The sequence below is a fragment of the Homarus americanus genome, unplaced genomic scaffold (assembly GCF_018991925.1).
Source record: "Homarus americanus isolate GMGI-L3 unplaced genomic scaffold, GMGI_Hamer_2.0 scaffold48016, whole genome shotgun sequence".
In the NCBI taxonomy this organism is placed as follows: domain Eukaryota; kingdom Metazoa; phylum Arthropoda; class Malacostraca; order Decapoda; family Nephropidae; genus Homarus; species Homarus americanus.
The window spans coordinates 3,507,879-3,524,167 of NW_024755055.1; the positions used below are offsets into that span (position 1 = coordinate 3,507,879).

General features: G+C 38.5%; 3 long non-coding RNA genes across 3 annotated transcripts; 1 reads left to right on the top strand and 2 right to left on the bottom strand.

Moving 5' to 3' along the window:
- Window positions 1-2,608: 2,608 nt before the first annotated feature.
- Window positions 2,609-6,743, bottom strand: LOC121856233. Its single transcript, XR_006086928.1, has 3 exons — window positions 6,592-6,743; window positions 6,272-6,354; window positions 2,609-2,738 (listed from the first exon to the last, which is right to left on the bottom strand). It is a non-coding gene; the product is annotated as an uncharacterized LOC121856233 (long non-coding RNA).
- Window positions 6,744-6,921: 178 nt separating this feature from the next.
- On the bottom strand, window positions 6,922-10,458 carry LOC121856234. Its single transcript, XR_006086929.1, has 6 exons — window positions 10,279-10,458; window positions 9,606-9,884; window positions 8,940-9,089; window positions 7,843-7,963; window positions 7,471-7,724; window positions 6,922-7,047 (listed from the first exon to the last, which is right to left on the bottom strand). It is a non-coding gene; the product is annotated as an uncharacterized LOC121856234 (long non-coding RNA).
- A 3,251-nt stretch (window positions 10,459-13,709) lies between these two features.
- Window positions 13,710-16,257, top strand: LOC121856172. Its single transcript, XR_006086912.1, has 3 exons — window positions 13,710-13,951; window positions 15,431-15,594; window positions 15,979-16,257. It is a non-coding gene; the product is annotated as an uncharacterized LOC121856172 (long non-coding RNA).
- Window positions 16,258-16,289: the final 32 nt, after the last annotated feature.

Here is a 16,289-nt window from a genome sequence, read left to right on the forward strand (position 1 = left end):
TATGGTATTTTATTTATGTATTACAGATGTGGATATGAAGTAGGTGACTGATAGGAGAGCACAGATAGGAGTTATTAATAAGAATGAATGGATGAAACTAAAGTGAGAGGCTTTTGGAGTTTTATATTGCACAGTTTAAAGGAAATCCTGAGACAGTACTTTAGTGAGATGAGAATGGGTGGATTATAGGGAGAGATGTGCAGTGTGTTGTTGAGATGGTGAGACAATACACTATAATTATTAACAGCCACTACTTTATATATGTGAATGTACAGCTTATTAAATTAACATCATATTCATCTATTAACATTAACCTGAATTACGAGACAATAAACTCTGTTTACTTCTTGATTTTCTTAATCTCAGTTCCTAGGAGACAAAGTCTCTGGGGTCGAACTTGGACCCCAGAGATTCCTTTGAGTTATACCAACCATATAGCATTGGACTTTCTGCATATGGGATTAATTCCAATAGAGACTGGCCCGACCCCCAAACTCCACTTTTTCCAACTCAATACCTATGTTCTAGTAAAAATAACATCTTAATTTTATGATGGTACATGCACACAATTAATACTTAAGAGAAATAGAGAAATACAGTGCAAGTTAATGTCCATTCAAATAATGGACTCCTCCCTCTTCTCACACTACACTTCGCTGGCTCTTCCCTCTCTGAGAAATTTTGGGAGAAAACCACTAGATTTTAAGGTATAGTAATAAATAATACCTCAAACTAAAGTTAGAATAATATAATTGACATTGCTGGATTCCTTGTAAGACCAGGAATATTTTGAATATAAATGTCAGATATTTTGCACAAAAGATAACATATTTACTCAGAGTAAACATTATATCTAAAAATTTTTATGTCGAATGCAAAATCTATGTTTATATTCAAAATGATCATCAAATTGTAAGAATTCCAGCAATGTAAATTATATTCTGGCCGGGTAATCACTATTCAAAACCATGATTAGTTTCAGTAATTGATCATGTCCTGTAATTTTAAGTCCTTCCCAGCTTTTATGGCACATACAGTACATAATAGTTACTTCTCTTCATCCCAAACCCTAGACTCCATATGTTATTATTGTATACTGTACTTTTATCCTCTTCACCACTCATCAGCTTGTTAGACATTTGAACGGTCGGTCACGTCTGTTGGCAAGTACTAGGCATGTACTGGCTGTAGAATACAACTGTACCTGCACCAGAGTTGGTCAAGTCTGTCTTGAATGAGCTCACACTTGATGCCGTCACAACACACACTGGAAGATTGTTCCAGTAGTTTACAATCGACCCCAAAAATGATTGCCAACAGTTTTCTGAACTTGTGGCCCCTTGCCCATCTATAGTATAAGCTAGACAAATGCAGGCATTATAATCTTTGGGTAAGTGAGGTGCCATAGTGCAGACACCAATCTGATGGCACTCCTTTGGACATTTGCAATCAACAGACAGTCTCTCATATCTTGGTGACTAGCTGTAACGACTGGTTGAAAAGTTCCAGGTTTCAATATTTCACTTACTCCAAGTGATTAGCCTGTTCGCTGCTTGGGTGGTCTGTTGGCAAGTACAGTACTGCAAGTGTACTTGCTCCAGAATATATCTGAGCCTGGCAGGTTTACAACTTTCTTCCAAAAGTTCTAATAAATTTTATGTGGCTTTAACCTGGGGGCAGTGACCTAGTGTACTGGGTATCTGATAGTCCCAGGTATGAACACTTGAGTCCGAACTGGACAGGTATTTTTCTCCCATTGTGGGATTTGTGCTTGCACAATATGGGTTGTTTGCCTGCCTCACCTTCAGTTGATGGTGCAGAACCCATAAAAAAAAAGCTGGCATTGGCAGGGACGCTTAACTCCCTGGGGCATCTTGCCCTGCTACCTGACACTGGTCACCCCTCCATACACAATTGTTCCAAGGTAATTCCAACCTGAATAAATCATTGTGTTGGGCGTAATATTTCTAGATATTGGACACCAAGCTGTAACATTGGACTATCCTGTAGGTTGACATAGCAATCATAGATGCAACACCGACCGTATAATAATGTTCAGTCTTGCTCTGGCAAATTTTATTGCAGAAGGTTTTGACAAGCACATATTACTGAACCACTAATGAAGGCAATATCATAAACACATTGTCATGGTTACGGTTTCACAATCCCAAATGACTTCCACTTATTCAGCTTTAAGTTTCAGACAAAAATCTCTTAAAAGTTGTCTAGTTATTCAAGACACTAGCATTTATAGTTCTTTGGCTATAAAACTAATGGAATTTTTTTTTGTACAAAAATCTAAAAAAAAAAAAAAAAGGGCTTAAAATTGTTTTACATCTCCTTACACACACAGTGGAGGATGATACTACTATATAATGAAGGTGCTAATGTATAAACAGGATAATTTAAACATAAATTAACAAACAAATTTATTGTAAACATAAGGCAGGTACTGTACACAACACAAGATATTAAACATTATGAATGATGGGAACTTGACCAGATAGTGTCCAGCCAAGTAGTTTGATGAACACAGCTGCTCACCTCACAGGCAGGTAGTTGGGTAGTAGGGTAAGGTAATAGGAGTGGTAGGCAGGAAGGTGGGTAACAGACGTCGGGAAGCATACGACAAGTATGTGGTGCAGGAGGTTCAGCACGAACCCTTCAAGTAAGCAGCTTTGAGAAGATCTTAGGTCCTGCCTCAAGTACACAAATGTGCACCAACATCCTCCAGTAATCTGTTGACAAAAGATTACTCCACATTACCTGAAGGTTTACATACTCACACGTCTCATTACAGATATTGAGATGCATTAAATAGACTCTTTCAGGTTTACATAACAGCAAGTTTCATCAACCCACACATTAATGGATCAATATTTACAGTGAAGCTCTATTTAAGAGGAAACGTGGATGTAAACGAGCATGTTTGACTTTATATGAAAATAAACTTACCAAGTGGTCAGTACTCCAGTGGTACCAAATGGCCACTGCAACATATCAGTGGTACCAGGTGGCGGGTGCCACAGATCAGCAATACCAGGTGGTTCCTGTTAAGACTTTGCTGGCAGACACAAGCAAAGAAAAAAATCACAGCTCTAAACACAAAGGTATGACAATGGCCATGATTAATATTAAAAACATGTTAATAATTCCAGGAAAGTTAATAATGATAGTTCCTGAAGATGAGTAACATGGATAACATAATGTGATGAACACTGGTAATAATTTAGAGAAGTACATAAAAAACAACACTAGAACACTTACTCAGTGGTACTGTACATTGCCTGAAGAAAAAAAAAAACGTGTGAGAAAGAATTGGTCAAGAGTTGGATTAGTGTTAGGTACAGACAAGCTGGGACAACAGCAAAGGTACCTGTGATGTGTGGGCCGGGGTGTACTGTATTAAGTCAGTCAGAGCCCTCTCAGCGGAGGCAGTCCGGACAATTAGAGGAGGCGGGGCCCTACAGCCAGAATACAAGGCTCCTCCCAGCTATTGGTATAAACAGAATGTATTCAAGCAAATCTAAGATGTAGACCTCGACCGATGCGAGGAAAAGAAAAATATACCTCGACCGATGCCATGGTAAGCCTCGACCGATGCCAGGGAAAAAGAAAATACCTTAACGATGCCATGGTAAAAAGACCTCGACCCGTGCCAGTAAAAACAAGACTGGCCGATGCAGGAAAAAATACCTCGACCGATGCCATTGTAAAAAAAAAACCTCGACCCGATGCCGGGGTAAAAAAAAAGACCTCGACCGTATGGGGTAAAAACAGGCCGACCGATGCCAGGAAAAAGAAAGACTGAGCCGATGCGGGAAAAAAGGGCGTGACGATGCCATGGTAAAAGACCTCGACCGATGCCATGGTAAAGAGCCTCGACCGATGCCAGGGTAAAAACAGACCAACCCGATGCCGGGGTAAACAGACCGGCCGATGCCTGGGTAAAGGCCTCGACCGTGCCTGGGTATCTCGACCGATGCCTGGGTAAAAAAAAAAAAGACCAACCACAAAGACCGTTCTGACACGGCAGAAACAAACGGTGTGACTGGTAAAAATACAATAAATAAATAAATAAAATTTGCTTATGCAGGAATCTGTCCCACACCAGCACAACCCTCCGGAGTTCTCATCCACCCCATCCTGTACCCATCACCCACCCACATCCTATCCTCACCAAGTAACTCCCACTACTCTACAAGTACACCATCTACAGAAACTACACACAATACTACTTAATATTAGTTCACTACATTTACCACTACAATACATACTTGTTATACTGTATTCTAGACTAAATAACAATATATACAGTACATGCTATACCACCACATACTTCAACATACTATACTAGTTATACATATATACTCCTATACAGGTAATACAGTTATACATTTATACACAGCTACCATACACTTGTATACACACAATACTACTACAGTACTATACACACAGCTACCATACACTTGTATACACACAATACTACTACAGTACTATACACACAGCTACCATACATACAATACTACTACTACAGTACTATACACACAGCTACCATACACTTGTATACACAATACTACTACTACAGTACTATACACACAGCTACCATACACACAATACTACTACAGTACTATACACACAGCTACCATACATACAATACTACTACAGTACTATACACAGCTACCATACACACAATACTACTACTACAGTACTATACAATACCATACACAATATACTACAGTACTATACACCAGCTACCATACACACAAATACTACTACAGTACTATACACACAGCTACCATACATACAATACTACTACTACAGTTTCCTGCACCATACCCTATAATACTACTATTTATACACACAGCTACCATACACTTGGTACATACTACTACAGTTACTATACACACAGCTACCATACACACAATACTACTACAGTACTATACACACAGCTACCATACATCAATACTACTACAGTACTATACACACAGCTACCATACCTTGTATACACATACTACTACAGTACTATGCACACAGCTACCATACACACAATATACTACAGTACTATACACAGCTACCATACACAATACTACTACAGTACTATACACACAGCTACCATACACACAATACTACTACAGTACTATACACAGCTACCATACATACAATACTACCTACAGTGCTACACACACCTACCATACTTGTATGCACAATACTACTACTAGTACTATACACACAGCTACCATACATACAATACTACTACTACAGTACTATACACACAGCTACCATACACACAATACTACTACAGTACTATACACACAGCTACCATACACACAATCCTACAGTACTACACACAGTACCATACACAATACTACTACAGTACTATACACACAGCTACCATACACACAATACTACTACAGTACTATACACAGACTACCATACATTGCATACACAATACTACTACAGTACTATACACACACGCTACCATACACAATACTACTACAGTACTATACACAGCTACATACACACAATACTACTACTACTACAGTACTATACACACAATACCATACACTTGTATACACAATACTACTACAGTACTATACACACAGCTACCATACACACAATACTACTACAGTACTATACACAACTACCATACACTTGTATACACAATACTACTACTGTTGCTATACACACAGCGCTACCATACACACAATACTACTGTGCTATACACTGGCTACCATGCCTTGTATACACACACAATGCTGTGTTGATTACCACGCAACACACCACACACACAACACACACACATCCGCAACACACCACACACACACCAACACACAAACACAACATACTGCACACACAAATGCAACACACCACACACACACACAACACACCACACACACACACACACGCGCAACACACCACATACACACACGCGCAACACACCACACACACACGCGCGCGCAACACACCACACACATACGCGCGCGCAACACACCACACACACAACACACCACACACAAACACAACATACTGCACACACAAACGCAACACACTGCACGCACACACACACACAAATGCAACATACCGCACACACACACAAACGCAACATACCGCACGCACACACACAAACACAACATACCGCACGCACACACACACAAACTCAACAAACCGCACACACACACACACACACAAACACAACATACCGCATGCACACACACACAGTTGCTCATAAATCACAATGATTCACATTAACTGGACCTTAAATTCTTACCATTATTTTGTTGGAATTGCTGTTGATTGTAGTAATCATCATCAGCCATCATCTTTGTCAGTGTTGGATCCTCCTGGAGGTTCCTGCCGCCAGAATAAGAATATATAACATTAACACCTACGTTCTGTTACATCTGGTATTACACAAATGATTCATCAACTGCTTAATGGATGAGATGACCAGATACTGTAATAAATGCCAATGGTTAATTCAGTTACTGAAAGTCCTCACTAAGGCTTTACCAAACTCAAAATAATGTGGGGAAAGATATCGTCGCTGTACACCTGACAAAAAAGATAATGGTAATGTACTGCACACACCTGTCAGTTGGTAGATGATCGATCCATTTTTTTAATTTTAGTCTCACAGCCAAGCACTGGAGCTAACCGTCCATCCATCACTGCCAGTTGATACAGTGTGGTCCAGTCGGCATTTTTTTTTTTTTTTTTTTTTTTTTTTTTTTATCTCTTTCACCACTAGCAGTAGATCTACCACACGTCTGTGGATTGTCTTCTAGCAAAACTCTGATAGAGCATTTCATCTGTAGAAATAATATCGTGTTATTCATTATCTATATGCGTAGGATGGCTAAAGTAAGGACATCTACAGTATATTTATAAGATAGATCATGAGAAATAGTGAAGCAGCTGCTGACCTGATACACCTGGTGCTGTGCTTAATCCACTTAGGCCATCATGTGTCCTCAAGACACTGATGGGGAGCTTCTGCATCCAACATGGGTTTTAGCATCCCATCTTGGCCTCCATCACTTGACCCTGCAAAATACCATTAGCTTGAATATAATTTTCCTCAGTTTATAATACAAATAACACTTGAACATTAGGTCGTCATCTTGTAAGAAGTAGAGGAGGTTAAGAGATTACTTTAAGCCAGTGGTAATTAAACAGAAGGATGATACGTCAGCTACTCGATTTTAATTTGTTTCCTTATTAGCATTTACAATAAACATGCTTATCCTGCTGGAGTCTGGTATAAAGGTTTCAAGTAACGTGGGGTAAGAGGAATGGTGTGTGACCCTGGCCTACTGTGTGTATGCAATTCATTCACGACAGTACACAAAGACCTTCCTACACAAGTGATAGTTTTATAACGTACGAAACTGATTTATTGACCTACCAAAAATATGTGGTGAAAAATTAAAGGAACAATACTGTAAGGATAAGACGACATGAAACTACCTTCAGTAATCCTGGAGGTCTCCTAGGTCCATTTTTATCTTATTTTTTTCTTTTATCCTCTTCACCACTGATCGGCTCGTTAGCCGCTTGGTCACGTCTCTGTCATGCACTGTTGGCAAGTACTAGTCACATGTACTGTCTCTGTTACAGACTGACGCCACCACCAGGACCCTCCACATCTTGCCGCAGTAGATCTGCTTCTACAACGTCTGTGGATTGTCTTCTCTAGCAAACTTCAGAGTAGACATTTTCATCTGTAGAAATAATATCGTGTAAGTTATTCATTATCTATATGCGTAGGATGGCTAAAGTAAGGACATCTACAGTATATTTATAAGATAGATCATGAGAAATAGTGAAGCAGCTGCTGACCTGATACACCTGGTGCTGTGCTTAATCCACTTAGGCCATCATGTGTCCTCAAGACACTGATGTGGAGTTTCTGCATCCAAGATGGGTTTTAGCATCCCATCTTGGCCTCCATCACTTGACCCTGCAAAATACCATTAGCTTGAATATAATTTTCCTCAGTTTATAATACAAATAACACTTGAACATTAGGTCGTCATCTTGTAAGAAGTAGAGGAGGTTAAGAGATTACTTTAAGCCAGTAGTAATTAAACAGAAGGATGATACGTCAGCTACTCGATTTTAATTTGTTTCCTTATTAGCATTTACAATAAACATGCTTATCCTGCTGGAGTCTGGTATAAAGGTTTCAAGTAACGTGGGGTAAGAGGAATGGTGTGTGACCCTGGCATACTGTGTGTATGCAATTCATTCACGACAGTACACAAAGACCTTCCTACACAAGTGATAGTTTTATAACATACGAAACTGATTACAACCACCTCTCAATTTATACAGTACAGTAGTTACGTGTTTTGTGATTGGCTGTGCAAGTCAAAAACGTATTTCAAACTTAATTATCCCATAAAAAATTAAGGATATGGCAGGGGCGAGGGAAAACGCCCTCTAAAAACTGTACAGTATTTTGTTTCTCTATTTCCATCAATATGTTTTATACTTTATACATTAATTCAATAATAGAAAGACCAAATAATACAGTAATAAAATTTTTTAATTTAAGTGAAAATTTATGTTGAATGATGGCTGTGGGAACTAGTGGTGGTGGAGGGTTACTGGGGAAGGGAGTCAGATGACAGCAGGTGATGGGGGAGCTTTCCAGATGTCAATGGCTCAGGTGACACTACTTTTTTTTTTGTAAGGCAAGAAAGCAACGAGGTACTCTGCCCGGTGAAATGGCGTTCTTTTCAAAACCGTGCTATTCAAAAAAGCTTTGTGTTACAGTATTTTAAAAACAGGTATCAATTTAATACTTCAGTAGTGAGATTTCAAAAACCTTCAAATTAATCTATGTAAATTGAGAGGTGACTGTACTGACCTGCCAAACAGTACAAAAAAAAAAAAATGGAAGGATATGATGACATAAAACCAAAGAACAAAACCTTCAGTCATCCTGAGAGCCATCTAGAGCCATCTAGGGCCATATTGGTACCCTACATATAGGGTCCAACTCTTCTAACTTCCTCTGCATCCAGCACGGCCCCACGTCCAGCACGACCCCACGTCCAGCACGACCCCACGTCCAGCACGACCTTGTGAAAAAAATAAGCGTTAAAATTCTTGATACAATATCCGATTTTAATTATATTTTCTATGTAGTTTAATGTTATTTTACACCTCATCTGTCTAAACCAGGTCTGAATAATGAAGCAACAAAGATAATAGTTCAGTGGCAGAGTATTCAGTTCATAAGGGCATCATAGGAAGGTATTACTTGTGGTATAATAACACTTCTCACATAGAAGTACAATATCTACCAAGATCCATAATAAACTACAGTACTAAAGACGACATCATTTAACAAATTTGTTGGTGTTGCATTGGTAGTGTGCATGCCTCTCACCACTGTTTTTTGGGTTCAATCCCCAGCTGGGTTAAATGTGAGAAGTGTGTTTACCCATATGATCCACCAGACGTGGCAGGTTTTCTAAATTAGTAAATATGAAAGAATAACATAAGAAGATTCAAGGGACAGAAACCAAATACTGTAGTATAAAGGTTGGCAGATACACACAGATATAAGCATGACTGGAGGGAGAAAAAGTTACCTGAAAAATATGAAAAAAACAGCCGATAACTTGCTGGGGATCTTCTCGGAATTCCTGGAGCACCTTTGGCAACCCCGAGTAGTTATGAAAACTACACACATCCGTTGGAACTTTGGCAGTCTAGGAGCGCCGTGGAGCTCAAAGGCAGCCTTCCGGACCTCGGGAGTTTCAGGGTACCATTTAGTTTTCCAGGAAAACCTCTGCTTCCCAACAAGCCTGCAACTCCGCAGTAGCATCTTGAACTGGGAAGGTCCTCTGCTCCTCTTCTGCCATCATCCCCTGTAATAAACTAGTGGTAAAACACACTGGCATCCAAAAATGACCTAGACTTCCAAGTCATCCGTTTAACTGACTACTCGACTTTATGTAAGAGATCCAAGTAAATGGATCAAAGTTCCTTATGATAGATCAAACCCACAACATAGAAATGTTTTCTCCACAAATTAGATCCCACTTTCAGAGAACATGAAGCTAAAAGGCACAACCTTTGTAGAGACGAGTTAAGGACCACATGTTTAGTCACCCCACCTTATTTCACCTAATTCAGAATATTATTATCTGTAAAGGAAATTTAAGTCAAGTTGACAAGCGTGTTTAGTCAAATAGGTGAGCCAAGGTGTAATACCGTCACATAACCCAAAGGCAGCGTTAACATAAAAAAATTAAATCGTACCGGGAAGACGTCAACGGCGAAGCTCATAACCCATGATTAACGGGAATGCCTTTCACCAGAGACTCTTCAGCACTTGTAGACTTCATTGCGTGTCTCCGGCATTCTTATAGGACGATTAGCATCTCAATCGGGGCTTTATTCACAGGGTCATCTTTCCTGTAAGAAAAGTTTGCCTCATAAATATAGATATGGTCAACCAATTAGGAATTTCTTTTGATTAATTTTTATATTCCACATATTTCATATTAGGTTAAGAAATGAATAACTTTATATCACTTCAGATAATATTAAACATTATACGTTCATTCATACATTTACACACCCAAACATTACCACTCACTTCACTCAACCACACAACACATTTCAGCTTAATTCATTCACTCAAACACACAACACAGTAAACTACGTACTCAAACACACCACACAGTAAACTACGTACTCAAACACACCACACAGTAAACTACGTACTCAAACACACCACACAGTAAACTACGTACTCAAATACACCACACAGTAAACTACGTACTCGACCACACCACACAGTAAACTACGTACTCAAACACACCACACAGTAAACTACGTACTCAAACACACAACACAGTATAGTACATTATACATTTCAGCCCAATTCAATAACACAACCAGACGATACTATCCATCATAATGTTTCCACTCCAATCAACCACACACAACAGGTGATACATACAGATGTTTACTCTTCCTGAGAAACTACAGTATATGCTAATTCCTGAAATACATCTACATACAGTACATGCTAACTACAGTATATGTTAATTCCTGAAATACATCTACATACAGTACATGCTAACTACAGTATATGCTAATTCCTGAAATACATCTACATACAGTACATGCAAACTACAGTATATGCTAATTCCTGAAATACATCTACATACAGTACATGCAAACTACAGTATATGCTAATTCCTGAAATACATCTACATACAGTACATGCAAACTACAGTATATGCTAATTCCTGAAATACATCTACATACAGTACATGCTCACTACTGATCTACAACTAAATTACAGTACTGTATTAGTCCATTTATAGATATACATTCGAAAAACTACATTAACGAAGGTGAATGGACGCTTATTAATCCCTATGGGCGGTGACGAGGGGACTCACGTGGCAATTACACAGTTTGTTCATGATGTTGAGTAGACACGTATGGAACAATTTTCAGTTTGTTCATACAGCTGGAGATAAGCGGATATAGTTTGTTCATACTACATGATATTAGCGGATAGAACGAGACATTATACCGTGTTCATTTGTTATAGCGCTGGATATTATGGATGGAGCAATTTTCAGTTCGTTGACAGTTGTACAGTATAGTTATGGCTGCGTATACTACAGTACAAGCCATAATATATTCAGGGTTTGTCAGTACTGTATATCTGTGGGGGAAAAACTGGATGGATACATTATAAACATTTGAATCCTGCAAAACAATACCTAAGGTGTAATAATTAGAGAAATGTTAAGTAATTTATAACCTAGAACACCTGAGACCATTGCACCAAGCACCAGTTAATTCATTCAACTGGAAATGAAGAAAGTTTGTATAAAAATATTCCTGTAAATAATACCTGTACTTGCAATTCATAAACAATAATACACATTTTACCTGCAACATTAACACAAAACGTACATTGGTTAGTTTTCATTCTTGCAATTTGTTACAAAACCTGAATGAAACAAAACCTTAAGACTGCGAGTGATATGTAGCAGGGGTTCAAGTCCTGGCCAGGGCTTGAAGGTTGTTATCCAGTGTAAACATTCTACCTTTCCACTGGGTAAGTTTATAGCAAGATAACAGATTAACCACCCAATCAGTGGTAAGTGGTGACATTAGCATACAACAATGGGACAAAACAATAAGGAAACCTGTAATATGAATGATTATAAAGGATTACAGAAAAACATGTCAGTCAATCAGTCAGTCAGTCAAAACATCTTAATCTAAAACCAAGAATAAAAGATTGTTCCGATTAAAATTCACAAGTGGCTGTAACGTTGAAATTCCCAGGCAATAACGTCAATAATAGGCCAATTCGACCAGACACAAGAAGCCATCATTAAATGGCGTCCACTTGATGTCTTTCTCACTACCAAATTCAAAACACTCGAGATTTTGCATTTATTATATATCGATGGTTATTGTGGCAGGCGTCTTTATTTTGAATATTTACTAATTTCTGGGTTGTTAGAGGCGGAGGAGGTAGGAAGGACTACTTACGGTGAAGGGTGGTTGGTGACTGAAGGGTGGTTGGTGACTGACGCGGCGGACACTGGACTGAAGCGAGATTATCTTCACGAGGGCTTCAGCCGGCGACTCCTTCCTCAACACTCTCAACCATCTTGATATTTAGTTAAATTCGAAAAGACGTGATGGTGGGGCAAATTATATCCAGAAATATTTTAATAATACTATGGTGTATAGTATATTAAGAAAATTGACCATATTAGGTTTGTCTACTTGTTGCCCAGGATAGTTACCGACTGTCAATGAATTAATTACTGTATGTTTAAAAGTTTTTGTTTCATAAATAGAGTAAATTTAAAGACTCATTACCATGAAGTAGAATAATATATATATATATTTTTCATAGAAACGTGAATGTAACATCATACCAGAACCCGTAACCGAAACGAGTCATGTTTCAGAGTCATGAAGCCTGAACCATCTGAAGCCTGGTGGTCACGTCAGCGAGGATTTGTCTAAGAATGAAAGAAAATACAGGAATTTAGGAAGTTGGGAAAATAGGAAAATACTTATGGATAAATGTTAATAATAAGGCTGTTAAGTTTTTTAATTGAGATTAATTAACTGATACTTATGTCTTCATCCATGGACAGGTATACCGCTGGCTAACAAGGTGACCAGTAGGGAACGAGATTTAGGTAAAATAATTAAAATACAGTAATTATACAACCTGTTGCCTGCATGTAGAGGCATAAGGTACCAGACTACATCCACTATCATATCGTTGCCTGTACTGGAAAGAAAATTATTAACGGTTAATAAAATTCACTATTATTGCATACCTCTCAACGATAAATTATTATACTAATAATCTTTATGATTCTTAAATGTAGAAATATGCCTAGATACTTGTAATTATGTGATATATGGGATAATTTGACCATAAATAACGTTGTTGTTTGTACTATGAAAAACACTGAACTTGTTTTGAATGTTAAAGTCTCTGTTAGTTCACCATATGGCTGGTGTAAACTGTATTTATAACTTTAACACTAAATTAATGTTGATTTTTCAGATTATATGATCTTAAATCAATTCCATGTAGTAATTATTGTCTATTATGGTATGTTTTTATTATTACAATGTTAAGTTAGGAGAGGTTAGTGAGGGTGTGTACTGAGCCTTGGGTGGCATTAGTGAGCTGGTCTGACAACACGCTCAACCTCACTTAACTTACACCATATAATATTTCTTGTTCTTTTACGGTTTAGAGGACAACTGTGATCGATAAAACCAGGTGTTAGGACGCCCATATTGTAGTGGAGAAACGGAGGGACGTCTGAAGTGAAGTCAATGACAAGTAAAGTGAGTGTGGAGGAAGAGACATTAAAGGGAGCCACGACTCTCACACTACTACTGCCTCCCTGGTGTTCCTTACGTGAGTACAACATACACTGTTATAAGTTCATTCCATTATAAACCTCAAGAGAAAGTGTAATGATCATCACCTGTTGTGCACCACGTTAAAGAGGAAGGTTTAATCGGTGTTCATGAGCTACCGGTACACATCTGTGGGATCCAGACGGCCTTATACAGGTAATTAAATTATCCATTAAATAAACTGACTTGTAAAGTATGATACAGGTCACGCAGGTCTCAGGTGATTAAGGTTCATCTACAGATACATTATACATTACTGTTGCCTTTCCGCCACTAGTCAGCTTATTAACCTGTCAGGTACTTGGTTCTCTGGTACATGTTGTTAACAGGTATGGCTCTGTTACACACTGTTGATGACAGGTGGGAATATGTGTTTAGCTAAGAAATGATCTTGACCTCTGGGCTACATTCTGCCAAATTTCTTCTGATAAAACTTAGGATTTCCTAATAATGTGTTTTGTTTATGTGAAGTTTGTTTCTAATTAAAGGTACCATACATATTTACTGTATTTTGAGGGTGAATAAATACTTAGTAATCTTATCTAAGCTCTCAAACTACAGGGAGGTATATTTAAAAGTGATTGGTTCAATGATAAGGATTGACGTATGAAAAATTGGGAAAATTTAAGATCACCTGAAGACTAGACACCTGCATATTTCACCCAAATGCTCGTCTAACTGAACTTAATCTAACCAACCCTAACTTAATCAACCTACCCCCTCAGGCGGTCAATAATTACCCAAATGTAGCTTCGCAATGAAGTCAAATAATGGTCTACATGAATAAATCGGACTGCTAATCACTTCTCGACAGTATTTGGTGTCAGAAAGTCACAACAAATTAAAACTCACTAATCTGGAGTTAATAGATGCGTGCATGTACCCGGCGGGCGAAATTACAATGTAGCCTCAATGAAGTCAAATGATGGTCGACTGGCGTAATTCAGGCTGTGAATCACTTCTCGATTATTATTTGGTGTCATAAAGTAAAAAAATTGGTAAACTTAATTTAATCTGAGTTGTGTTGTGTTAGGTTAGGTTAGATTAGATTAGGTTAGGTTCATGCACTTGATCTATTAACTCAGATTAAATTAAGTTTACAATTTTTGTGACTCGTTGACACCAAATACTAGTCGGGTTAGGTTAGGTTAGGTTAGGTACATGCACTCGATCATAACTCAGATTAAATTAAGTTTCAATTTGTTGTGACTTTTGTGACACAAATACTAGTCGAAGTGATTGGCAGTCCGATTTATTCATCTAGGACCATTATTTGACTTCATTCGGCTATATTTGGTACATTTGGAATTAGTGGACCCCCTCGCAGGTAGCATTATTGTATTTAATCATCATGTGAAATAAGCTGGAAGGTTAATTAGAATCTTCAGATAAAAGAATTATTATTATTATTTTTATATAATATTTGTATTATATTTCTATCAACCTGGCAATATTATAATGGCGTTGACTGTTCCAGGATGGCTGAAGTACTGACCGTCGTGGCAGAGGAGATGGGACGGGTGTTTGGTATGGTGTGGAGTGGTGTCGGGGTTGCAGTACGTCTCAACAACCAAGTGTATGAGCACAGTCTTTAAAGCAGCCGCTCGCATCGTACAGCTTCTCTTGCTCCTCACACACAAGGTTATATACGACTCTGAATCACTATTTTTGGGATGTGAATAAATGGCATTAGTTGTACATGAAGATTAGGCACCTCAGCTTATTGGACTTGTAGATTAACCACCCTAATGGTACCTGATGGTTAGGGTAGGGTAGGTTAGCATTAGGTTGGTTAGTCTTCTGGTGAAATATGCTGAGGTGTCTAATCTTTAAGTCTTTATTAATATTACAGCCTCAATATTAGGCTTTAAAATTCACCCACAAGGCAGTAGTGATCCAAGGTTTAAAATCAAATACTTGTACGTAGTTGGTAGTTTTACCCATATGAAGTTGTCAATAGGGAGAGAGATAGACAGATGGGGTAAATATTATTATTGGTATTTTTATTATTTTATGTTCCTCCAGGCTGCTGATCTGTTGTCATTGTTGGTGACTGACCTCATGCTCTTCCTCGGGCGTGGGTGGTGCCGTGCTGGCAGTAGGTGTCGGGCTACAGACTGGAGTGATGACGATCTTTAACTTTGATAGTGCCGTTTTCTTCGGCATCATTTCTGCTGCCGTCTACTCGTGCCACCTCGTCCGGGTTTCGTACTGCGCCATCATCTCTGCAGCGATGACTGTGATGGTGCAGCTGGGGAACTTCATCACTGCTCTCAAACACGCCTTCATCATGTTTGGGTGCGTGGTGTTAAGTAAATTGACCGTGCCCAACTTGG